Here is a 12,758-nt window from a genome sequence, read left to right on the forward strand (position 1 = left end):
GACCGGTGCAGGTCCGTGCCACAGCAGGACCCAGAAGTTTGGAATTTTAAAAAGCAGCAGGCCCGGCTAGGGTAGAACCCAAGGTGTGCTGTGCTGCTCCAAGTAGACAAACAACCCAGAGACAGTGTGAAATCAGCAATGTGAAAAACGCCTGTGATGCACCAGGGGAAATTGTTTGCTCTCAGAGAAACTGTTTCCCTGAGAGCAGCAAGCACAGACTCTCCTCTCCAGAGACAAAGGAGGGGGTTGTACCATTCCCCTCCTCTGCCCTTCAGCATAAACCAACCTCAGTAAACCACACAGAGCCCACACTAGCTGCCTAACCCACTTACACCAAGTCCAACCCCGTGCACTCTGCTGATACTGCTTTACTCAAGCAAATGTGCCATAGGACCAGTGCAGAGGCTCCTCCTCCAGAAGACCAGCATAAAACCCTGCATGCACCACATCTACTGACCACAGAGTTCTGCATAGCTTCAATTCCAGTGGAAATAGTATCAGGTCTCTTTTCGCAAACAGACCAGAGCACATTCACCACACTCTGGCCAAGGTCCAAAACACTCCCCACAGCAGGCAAGAAGAAACTCTGCAGAAGACTGAGCTGAGGGATACAGCAGCCATAACACAGCAGCAGAATGCACCAGAGACACTTCCTCGAGCACCAGGCTCTGAACATTATATGATCTCTTCTTCATAAAGCCATTACTCTTAGGAGCAAGAAACATAACTGGCTTTCCTTACACAGAGAAGACAGAAACCTACACAAAATGCCAAGATGGAAGAATTCATCCCAAAAGAAAGAACAAGAAAAGGTCATGGCCAGGGATCTAATTGAAACAGATATAAATAATATGCCTGGTTCAGAATTTAAAGGAGTAATCACAAGGATACTAGCTGGGCTTGAGAAAAGCAGAGATGATATCAGGGAAACCCTTACCACAGAGATAAAAGAGCTGAAAACTAATCAGCCAGAAACGAAAAATGCAATAACTAAGATTCAAGACTGACTAAATGTAATGACCACAAGGATGGAAGAAGCAAAGGAACAAATAAGTGATATAGAACATAGAATTATGGAAAATAATGAGATGCACTAAGTAGAGAGAAAAAGGGGCATCCAGGTGGCTCAGTTGGTTAAGTGTCTGACTCTTATTTCAACTCAGTTAAGTTCAGCTTGATCTCTCATAATTCATGGGATCGGGCCCTACATCAGGCTCCCTGCCAATAGCACAGAGTCTGCTTGGGATTCTCTCTATCCCTCTCTCTCTCTGCCCCTCTCCTGCTCATGTTTTCTCTCTCTCTCTCTCTCTCTCTCTCTCTCTCTCTCTCTCTCTCTCTCAAAATAAATAAACTTAAAAAAAATTTTTTTAATGTTTATTTATTCTTGAGGGAGAAAGAAACAGAGTGTGAGTGGGGGAGGGGCAAAGAGAGAGGGAGACAGAATCTGAAGCAAGCTCCAGGCTCTGAGCTGTCAGCACAGAGCCCGATGCAGGGCTCAAATTCACAAACTGTGAGTTCATGACCTGAGCCAAAGTTGGAGGCTTAACTGACTGAGCCACCCAGGTGCTCCAATAAACTTTTAAAAGAGAGAGAGAAGGGGTGCCTGGGTGGCTCAGTTGGTTAAGTGTCCAACTTTAGCTCAGGTCATGATCTTGTGGTTTGTGAGTTCAAGCCCTGTGTTGGGCTCTGTGCTGACAGCTCAGGGCCTGGAGCTACCTCGGATTCTGTGTCTCCCTTTCTCTTTGCCCTTCCCCTGCTTTCTCTCTCTCTCTCAAAAATAAAAAAACATTAAAAAAGTGAAATAGAGAGAAAAAAATGTTAGATCAAGAAAGTAGACTTGGGGAACTCAGTGACTCCATCAAATACAATAATATTTTAATGTAGGAGTCCAAGAGGAAGAAGAGAGAGATAAGGGGGCAGAAGGTTTATTTGAGGAAATTATAGCTGAAAACTTCCCTAATCTTGGGAAGAAAACAGACATCTAAATCCAGGAGGTGCAGAGAACCCCCATCAAAATCAACAAAAGCAGGCCAACATTAAGGCATAGTTAAATTTGCAAAATATAGAGATTTAAAAAAAAAAAATCCTAAAAGCAGCAAGACAAAAGAAGTCCCTAACTTACAAGGGCAGACCAATAAGGTTAGCAGCAAATCTTTCCACAGAAACCTGCCAAACCAGAAAGGAGAGGCATGACATATATATATTCAATGTGTTGAATGGGAAGAATCTGTGGTCAAGAATACTCTATCCAGCAAGGCTGTCATTCAGAATAGGAGGAGAGATAAAGAGCTTCCCAGACAAACAAAAACTAAAGGAATTTGTGACCAGTGAACCAGCCCTGCAAGAAATATGAAATGAGACTCTTTGAGTGTGAAAGGAAGACCAAAAATGACGAAGACTACAAAGGGACAGTGAAAACCTCTAGGAACAACAAAACAAGTAACAAAGCGGTACTAAATATATTTGTCAATAATCGCTCTGAATGTAAATGGACGAAATGCTCTAATCAGAAGGCACAGGGTATCAGAGTGGATCAAAAAACAAGACCCATCTACATGCTGCCTACCAGACTCATTATAGACCTAAAGCCACCTGCAGATTGAAAGTAAGGGGATGGAGAAAAATTTATCGTTCAAAAGGATGTCAAAAGAAAGCCAGAATAGCAATACTTATATCAGACAAACTAGATTTTATTTTTTTTAATTTATTTATTTATTTTGAGAAAAAGCACAAGTCAGGGAGGGGCAGAGAGAGAGAGAGAGAGGGAGAGAAAGAGAATCAAAAGCAGGCTCCACACTACCAGCGCAGAGCCCGATGTGGGGCTTGAACCCATGAACTGTGAGATCATGACCTGAGCTGAAGTCAGATGCTTAACTGATTGAACTACCCAGGCACCAAGACAAACTAGATTTTAAATTTTTTTTAATGTTTATTTATTTTTGAGAGAGACAGAGACAGAGACAGAACACAAGCAGGGGAGGGGCAGAGAGAGAGGGAGACATAGAATCCGAAGCAGGCTCCAGGCTCTAAGCTGTCAGCACAGAGTCTGATGCGGCGCTCAAACTCACAAACCGTGAGATCATGACCTGAGCCGAAGTTGGTCGCCTAACCGACTGAGCCACCCAGGCACCCCAAGACAAACTAGATTTTAAACCAAAGACTGTGACAAGAGATGAAGAAGGGCATCATATCATAATAAAGGGGACTATCCAACAAGAAGATCTAACAATTGTAAATATTTGTGTCCCCAAATTGAGAGAACCCAAATATATAAAACAGTTGATAACAAACATAAGGGAACTCATTGGTAATAACGCAGTAATAGTAGGGGACTTTAACACTCCGCTTACAACAATAGACAGATCATCTAAGCAAAAAATCAACAAGGAAACAATGCTTTTGAATGATACACTGGAACAGATGGACTTAACAGATATATTCAGATCATTTCATCCTAAAGAAGCAGAATACACATTCTTTTCAAGTGCACATGGGATATTCTCTAGAAGAGATCACATACTAAGTCACAAAAATCAGGCCTCAACAAGTACAAAAAGATTGACATCACACAATGCATATTTTCTGACCACAACACTTTGAAGCTTGAAGTCAACCACAAGAAAAAAATTTGGAAAGACCACAAATACGTGGAAGTTAAAGAACACCCTACCAAAGAATGAATGAGTCAACCAGGAAATTAAAGAAGAAATTTTAAAAATATATAGAAAGGGGGCACCTGGGTGGCTCAGTTGGTTAAGCGTCCAACTTCAACTCAGGTCATGATCTCACAGTCCATGAGTTCAAGCCCCGCATCGGGCTCTGTGCTGACAGCTCAGAGCCTGGAGCCTGCTTCAGATTCTGTGTCTCCCTCCCTCTCTGCCCCTCCCCTGCTTATGCTCTGTGTCTCTCTGTCTCAAAAATAAATAAAAACATTAAAAATTTTAAAAACTATATATATGGAAACAAATGAAAATGAAAACACAATGGTCCAAAACCTTTGGGATGCAGCAAAAGTGGTCCTAAGAGGGAATTATATGGCAATACAGGCTTACCTCAAGAAGCAAGAAAAAAATCTCTAACAACCTAACCTTACACCTAAAGGATCTAGAAAAAGAAAAATAAATGAAGCCTAAAGCCAGCAGAAGTAGGGAAATAATAAAGATTAGAGCAGAAAGAAATGATATAGAAACAAACAAAAGAAGTAGAACAGATCAATGAAACCAGGAGCTGGTTTTTTGGAAAAAAAAATGAAATTGATAAACCCTTAGCCCAATTTATCAAAAAGAAAAGAGAAAGAACCCAAATAAATAAAACCACAAATGAGAGAGGAGAAATAATAACCAATATCACAGAAATACAATTATAAGAAAATATTATGAAAAACTATATGCCAAAAAATTGGACAATTTGGAAGAAATGGTTAAATTCCTAGAAACACATAAACAGTCAAAACTAAAACAGGGAGAAATAGAAATCTTAAACAGACCGGTAACCAGCAAAGAATTTGATTCAGTAATCAAAATTCTCCCAAGAAACCAAAGTCCAGGGCCAGATGATTTCACAGGGGAATTCTACCAAACATTTAAAGGAGAGTTAATACCTATTCTCAAACTATTCCAAAAAATAAAAATGGAAGGAAAATGTCCAAATTCATTTTATGAAGCCACCATTATCCTGATTCCAAAACCAGACAAAGACTCCACTAAAAAAGAACTACAAGCCAATATCCCTGATGAACACAGATGCAAAAATTCTTAACTAAATATTATCAAATCAAATCCAACAGCACATTAAAAGAATTATTCACCATGATCAAGTGGGATTTACTCCTGGGTTGTAAGGGTGTTTCAATATTCACAAAACAATCAACGTGATACATGTTGTTCACATGATACTCTTTGTTCCATATTAACAAAGGAAAGGATAAGAACCATATGATCCTCTCAATAGATGCAGAAAGAAAAAAAAATTGACAAAGTACAACATCCATTCATGATAAAAATCCTCAACAAAGTAGGGATAGAGGGAACAAACCTCAACATCACAAAGACCACATACAAAAAACCCACAGCTAATATCATCCTCAATGGGGAAAAACTGAGAGCTTCTCCTCTAAGGTCAGGGATAAAACAGAGATGTCCTCTCACCACTGTTATTTAACATAGTACTGGAAGTCCTAGGCTCAGCAATCAAACAAAAGAAATAAAATACATCCAAATTGGCAAGGAAGAAGTCAAACTTTGACTATTTGCAGACAGCATGATACTGTAAACAGAGAAGCCAAAAGATTACCAAAAAATTGTTAAAACTAATTCATGTAATACATGAATTCAGTAAAATCACAGGATACAAAATCTATGTACAGAAATCTGTTGTATTTCTATACATCAAAATGAAGCCAGCAGAAGGAGAAATCAAGGAACTGATCCCATTTACAACTGCACTGGCACCATATGATACCTAGGAATAAACCTAACCAAAGAGGAAAAAGATCTGCACTGAGAACTAGAAAACACTTACAAAAGAAATTGAAGAGGACACAAAGAAATGAAAAAAACATTCCGTGTTCATGGATTGAATAAACAAATATTGTTAAAATGTCTATACTATCCCAAGCAATCTACTCATTAAATGCAATCTTATCAAAATATCAACAGCATTTTTCACAGTTAGAACAAACAATCCTAAAATCTGTATGGAACCACACACAACCTCAAATACTGAAAGCTATCTTGAAAAAGAAAAGCAAAACTGGAGGCATCGTGATCCCGGACTTGAAGCTAGATTACAAAGCTGTAGTCATCAAGACAGTATGGTACTGGCACAAAAACAGACACACATAGATCAATGGGACAGAATAGAAAACCCAGAAATGGACCCACAACTATATGGTCAAATAATCTTTGACAAAGCAGGGAAGAATATCTAATGGAAAAAAGTCTCTTCACCAAATGGTGTTGGGAAAATTGGACAGCAACATGCAGAAGAATGAAAACTGGATCACTTTCTTACATCACACACAAAAATAAATTCAAAATGGATTAAAGACCTGGGGTGCCTGGGTGGCTTAGTTGGTTAAGGACTTGGGTCTTGATCTCAGCTCAAGTCTGGATCTCAGGGTCATGAGTTCAGGCCCCATGTTGGGCTCCACACTGGGCATGGGGCCTACTTTTAAAAACAAAATGGACTAAAGACCTAAATGTGAGATAGGAAACCATCAAAATCCTAGAGGAGAACACAGGCAGCAGCCTCTTTGACATTGGCCATAGCAACTTCTTACCAGATATAAGACATTTCCTCCTGATGAAGACATAGGGAAGGGTCTTGCCCTAGCCTGAGCAGGATGGGGAAGGGAGACAACCAAGACCACACAAGGGAGGCTCAAAGTAGCACCAAGGGGTGAGATGAACCCCTGCAGCACAAGAGGAAGGGAAGAGATACAGAATAGCCATGAGACCCAGGGAAGGACTTGCACAGAGGGCTGGTCAGAGAAGCTTGGCCCTGAAGATCCAACACCCACATGGACATGGTCTTGGGAGTGATGTGCAGCTGGGTCAGTGGTCTCTTCTCAGGAGGGACCTGACCTAAGTCAGGAACCTTAACAAACAGACTAATGTCTGCCGGAACCATAAAAGTAGGAGCCTAGAGGTCTTCACACATTGTACCTCGTCTCTGGGTCATGTGCCCTTCCCCAGCAAGTGGTCCCAGCTGTACAGTGACAGGTCTCATGGACACAGGGTATGCCCACACATGCAAAGTCTCACACCATTGCTGAAGTGACACAGACACTGTCCCGCATAGGGATCCACGAAGAGCCAAACTGCAGAAATCCCTTATCTTACTTTTGCTTACCTAAGTTGTAACAGTAACTCACTCTTTTCAGACTGCAGCAAATCTTTTATTACAGATAATCAAACCTCTCCACACTGTGTCTCAAACAGTAACAAATACAATTTCATGTCTTTCACAGAGCACAGTGAACATTCATACATGGCCATACATGGCAGGCTTTACCTCTGGAAACTGTTGTTGAATATTTAAAAAAAAAATTTTTTTAATGTCTATTTTTGACAGAGAGAGAGAGACAGAGCATGAGTGGGGGAGGGGCAGAGAGAGAGGGAGACACAGAATCTGAAGCAGACTCCAGGCTCCGAGCTGTCAGCACAGAGCCCGACGCGGGGCTCGAACTCATGGACCGAGTGATCATGACCTGAGCTGAAGTCGGACACTCAACCGACTGAGCCACCCAGGCGCCCCTGTTGTTCAATATTTTAAAATAAAGTGGACTTGTGGATTTATTCTTTTCTAGTATTGTAAACATATGCTGTTTGAGGGGCGCCCGGGAAGGCTCAGTTGGTTGAGCGACTGACTTCAGTTCAGGTCATGATCTCACAATTTGTGAGTCCGAGCCCCGCGTCAGGCTCTGTGCTGACAGCTCAGAGCATGGAGCCTGCTTTGGATTCTGTGTCTCCCTTTCCTCCTCGTGCTCTGTCTCTCTCTCTCTCTCAAAAATAAATAAACGTTAAAAAAAAATTTTTAATATGCTGTTTGATGTTATCTGAGTTTAATTTAAAACATTTCTTGTTGCAAGCCAAACAAAATGTAAGCTTCTGAGGCGAGCATCTCTGTAAGGGAAAAAAGAAGTCTTGTTATGAAACTATTCTCAAGCAAGACCCCACTTAAAATCTGCCAGCATGAACTTAAGAACTTTGGTCCACTGTTTGTCAGGATTAAACTGGGTTTCAACGGAATGGGAGCCACACTGCTTCCTGGGTCTTCAATTTTGCCTTCCTGTGAGGAAGACAAAAATGTGTCTCACCCTTTCTCAACCTCTCCTTTCATCTTTCTCAACATCTCCATCATCACGTGGTCTAACTTGTCCCAGGATAGTACAATGGCAACTGCTTAGACCCGTCTGTCAGAGACTCCAGATGGGAATGGTTTCCGCAGGGAACAAGTTGATACCTCTGAAATTTCAGACCCATCTCACTGGCCAGGGTGCACAGCAGCAATGCTTTCCAGCCCCAAGTGCATTAACTTCATTCCATGGCACAGGGACACTGGGCAGGCGACCCAGTTTGAAGGTTCTGATTGTACCATATTGTCCTCTGTGCCAGACATGAAAGGTTGCACTGAAGAAACTGGTTTTCTTCAGCTGGCCCAGCTGCATCTGGGCATAGGGCATTTGGTTTTCTACATTCTTCAGCTCATCATCCAGTTCTGGCTGTTGTTGTTTATGTTCTCTGTATCCCCTATGGTACTGAGCTTCCTCTGGATCCAGTCTTAGCCTCAGCTTGGGCATTCTCAAGCTTTCCTACCAGTCTATCTCATTTAGCTCTGTCTGTAGCTGTTCAGTCGTCCTCATTCATTTGCTCAGAGATCTTCAACAGCATTTGCAGCTGTGACACTCATTTTCAGTGACATTGAGCTGAGTGTCGAGCTGGTCTAAAAGAGGATCTGTGCAACCCTCACAGAGTGGTGATCTACATCTCTCTGGCCCGACCGGAGGTCAAAAAGGCCCCCAGTGCCCAGTCTCTGCCTAATGTTCTCCACGGTACCACCACCAGATGCCTCCCCAGTCAAAGCGAAGCTGTTGGCACCTACTGTAGACATCATTGTGGCTGGAAGGATGAATCTGAGAGACACCATCCTGGTGATGTCCAATAAATGACTCCTTTCCTGAGTTAGCCCCTTCCTCCAGGGTCTCTCCTGGTTTCACCTGGGCTGGGTCAAATAATGGAGCTGTGAGCTCCTGGATGGTGACGCGATCCAGTTTCAGGGCTGCAGTGCGGACTCCCAAAGCTGGCCTGCATGGTGCTGCTGGGCATCTTTAACCTCTCCATCCTTCAGGACTTGGAGCCACACCCTGGTCAGTCTACCACAGGAGCATCATGGTCTCAAGAACTGCTGCCATCCAGTCTTCAGTGACTTCCCCATCCACCAAACGACAGTAACTCACTTTTACTGAGCATTTATTATGCACCTGTTAGTGTTCTCAGTGCTTTACATGTATTGACCGATTCACTTAACCAACGTTCACCAGTACCTCAGTACCTTAGGACCCAGATGCTGGGCAGGGGACTGGACACAGCTGTGACTACCGCAGTCACAGACCTTGTCCCCATGGAGACTGGGATCTGGTGGGTAAGACAACCCTGAGAATGCCCATGTGGGGTATACATGTTCTTACAGACATGGACAAGGAGCTTCAGACAGGATTCTGCACACTAAAAGAACTCTCCCTGCCCTAAGCTCCCTTCACCTGTGCACCTCCTCCCAATATACTTGAAAGAGCTGCCTGCCTCCTCTTCCTTCCCTCCTCTCATCTCAATGGACTCGGACCTACTTTTACTCCCTTGCTGCACTGCAACAACTTGATTCAAGGTCACAGTGATCTCCATCTTTCCAAAGCCCCTGCTGCAGACCCTGCCTTCCTGTCTCAATCCTTTTTATACAAGCTTCTCTGATGCCACCTTAATCCACCATCATCCCAGCCAGTCCCCCTCCATCCCCCTTGCCAAGAGTTAGATGTGGGAGCACCTCGCGGCTCTGGCTTGGGCCCCTTCCCTTTTCTGTCTCACCCTATTTCCGTGTGACCTCACCCATGATTTTGAACACCTCTGTCTCCAGCCCTGACTTCCTCTCTGAGCTCCGAACTTAACTATCCAACTGTCTCCTCCACATAACGGGCGTCTCCATATGGCAAAGCAGAATTTTCATTTTACACTCCCACAAGGAACGTGTTCTACCACGTCTTTACACTCCACAGAAGGGACAATAAATTTGCTCCGTCCAAAAGCCAGTGAATTGTTCTTTTTTTTTCCCAGTGAGACCAAATATAACAGTCTTTATTTATTTATTTATTTATTTATTTATTTATTTATTTATTTATTTATTTATTTTTAAAGAAGAGAGAACCTGACTAGCTTAATTGGGAGAGCATGCAACTCTTGATCTTGGAGTCATAAGTTCAAGCCCCATGTTGGGTGTAGAGATTACTCAAAAACAAAACCTTTAAAAAATAACAGGAAGAAAAAGAAAGAAAGAAAGAAAGAAAGAAAGAAAGAAAGAAAGAAAGAAAGAAAGAAAGAAAGAAAGAAAGAAAGAAAGAAAGAAAGAAAAAGAAGGAAGGAAGAGAGAGAAGGAAGAAGGGGACGGGGGGAAGGGAGGAAAGGAGGGCCCACCTCACAGCTAAATGCAATCTTTCTCCCCTGACCCCTAGCAGTGAGATATCCCCCCCCCATCCCCACCCAGGGCTCCTGTGGTCTTCCCCTAGGAACCTGTGGTGCCTTGCTCACATGAATGGCTCCTGACCCCCACACACAACCACTTCTGCCTCCCAGTCTACGTGGCACCAGCCTCATCAATTTGTCCCCTGGCAGACACAGCCTTCTTTGATCCCCATAGGCACTCCTCTCCACTCCCCAAACGACCTGTCCCCCATCAGAGGAAGGCCCTCTCCCCACGGTCATGGTAGACCACATTGCGGGGATGGTGGGAGATAGCTGAGCCGAGCTGGGCAGGCTGAGACTCAAAGCCCCCATCTGGCTGCAATGACAGATCCTGGCTGAAATCTACACCAGGCAGAGGGCCAAGGTAAGGAGGCATTGCTGGCTCAGGTGGAAGACGGTGTTTCCAAAACAATTTGGGATGCAAGGAGGATGATAAACACTGGGCCTGGTGAAATGCCTCTCCTGGGCTCAAGCCCCACCCACAAGGTCCACAAGGCTGACCATGGCCAAGGACACTGATGGCCCAGGCACTGTCACAGAGAAGTGAGCCAGCTGTCACACAGGTGCCTGGGACAGGCTGGTAAACGCAGGCAAGTAAGGTGGGGTAACCAGTGGGCAGGGCAGGTGTGTGTGACATGCAGGTCCACCTGCACAGCAGACATGGAGAGGGTGTGCACTGGTGTGGGACAACGGGAATGACAGGGGAGTGGTTGGGCACAGACAGGTCAGGATATGACAGGCACACTGACACCACTACTGGGCACTTCCCTGCCAAGTACCAGATGTTTTAGGGTCACCGTCCCTCTGGCCCGGGGGGGGGGCGGGGTGGAGGGGCCTGAGGTCCTTGGAGAAGGAGAGCCTCCAAGGCTCTCCTTTGTAGGACAGGAAAAGGTCAACCTGTGACACACACACCCAGGCTCAGGGAGGGGACCCCGGCAGTGTTCTCCGGGCCAGAGAAAAAAGAAAGGGAGAAGGCACCTTGCCACTCCAGTTGTGTCCTTCTTGGGTTCTCCAGGTTCCCCAGGACCCAGACACACCCTGGGCTCTCCAGGTGTGTAGACATCCACCTGATGTCTACTGCCTCAGAATGGTCCTGCCAGCCCAGGAGACGCGGCCACGCAGAACTCCTCCCAGGATGGCTCTGCAGGGGCCTCCCCACCTCTACCAGGCATTACGGCCCCTCCCTTCTGAGCCCCCCACCCAGGCCCGCTCCAAGCAGTCACCCAGTCCCCAGAGCACGCACCCCTCTCCCAGCCAGGGGCCTACCACACCCACTCGGGGGGCACAGAGACCCGATGCCCACACACAACACACAGGGCCAGCTCCTCCAGAGCGGCACTGGGTGGAAGGTCACCAGCAAACCTGTGTGCCTCCCCCAATCCCAGACCTGTCCTCAGATCCCAACCCACAGCCCTCCTGGAGCCCCCGCAGACTGAGACTACTCCCATCCCCCACAACTGCTGCAGCCCTCGCCCCTCCCAGGGAGCATCTGCTACCTGGAAGCAAGATGGCGATTAAGGTGGGAGAAGCCGGTGGTGAGCATAGCCCCACCCATCCCTGCATCACCCCGTTACCGCCACAGGCTGGCCCACTGTCCCCAAGTCATTCCTTGGGCCATGTTGCTCTCCGGAGTTCTGCTTTTGTGAGTTTCCATGCCCAACCCCTCCCAGGTCCCATAAACACTGCCCCAACTGCCCACCCCTTCCAGACCCTCCAGAGCAAGCCCACAGAAGTCACTCAAGTTCACCTGCAGCTCAGCATGCTCTCATCTTTGTTTCCTGACCAGGGGTTAGAAGTACTGACTGGGAGGAGTCAGCACCATCCCCTTCCTCCTAGGACCATGAAAGCACCCCATGCCCATGACCCACTCCCAGAACCTTCCAAGGGCCCACCTTCCAGACCCTCTCTCTCTTCTCTCTCTCTCTCTCTCTCTCTCTCTCTCTCTCTCTCTCTCACACACACACACACACACACACACACACACACACACACAGCAGTGGACCTGGTACTCAAAGGCATGGGTACTGAACCGAGGCCCTAGCACAAAGGCACAGATGGGAATGAGCTACCTGGGACACACCTGCACACATGTTATGTGCACTGTGTATAGTATTTGTGTAAACCCTATTCTTGGACATTTATCTCCCACCTGTGGCTCCTTCATTGGGCAACTAAGGCGGAACTTGGGACTTGCAAACCAATGGGGTTGTGGGGTCCTGAGTTGAGACCCTAAAGGCCAGGGCAGGGTCTGGCTTGGGCACTGTGGAGACATAAGTGAACAATGCAGACAGATCCTAGCCTAGAGAGTTCACCAATCTAGGGAGGAGACAAACCTGAATACGATACATAAAAGTACAGCTGTGATCAAAGGCATAGTTAGTGTCACTAGGTGCCAATATCAGGGGAGATATCCTAGCGGCAGGTGCGTTTGGCCCCCAGGGTTGGAGGGTCATGGGCAATCTACCGGGCTCAAAGTCTGGCTCTCACACTGCTTCTTCAGTCTCAACAACCATCAGATCAGTGTAA

General features: G+C 45.5%; 1 pseudogene; it reads right to left on the reverse strand.

Annotated features, from left to right (window-relative positions):
* Nucleotides 1–7,476: 7,476 nt before the first annotated feature.
* On the reverse strand, nucleotides 7,477–9,880 carry LOC102901499 (annotated as a pseudogene).
* Nucleotides 9,881–12,758: the final 2,878 nt, after the last annotated feature.

The sequence above is a fragment of the Felis catus genome, chromosome E2 (genome assembly GCF_018350175.1).
Source record: "Felis catus isolate Fca126 chromosome E2, F.catus_Fca126_mat1.0, whole genome shotgun sequence".
In the NCBI taxonomy this organism is placed as follows: Eukaryota; Metazoa; Chordata; class Mammalia; order Carnivora; family Felidae; genus Felis; species Felis catus.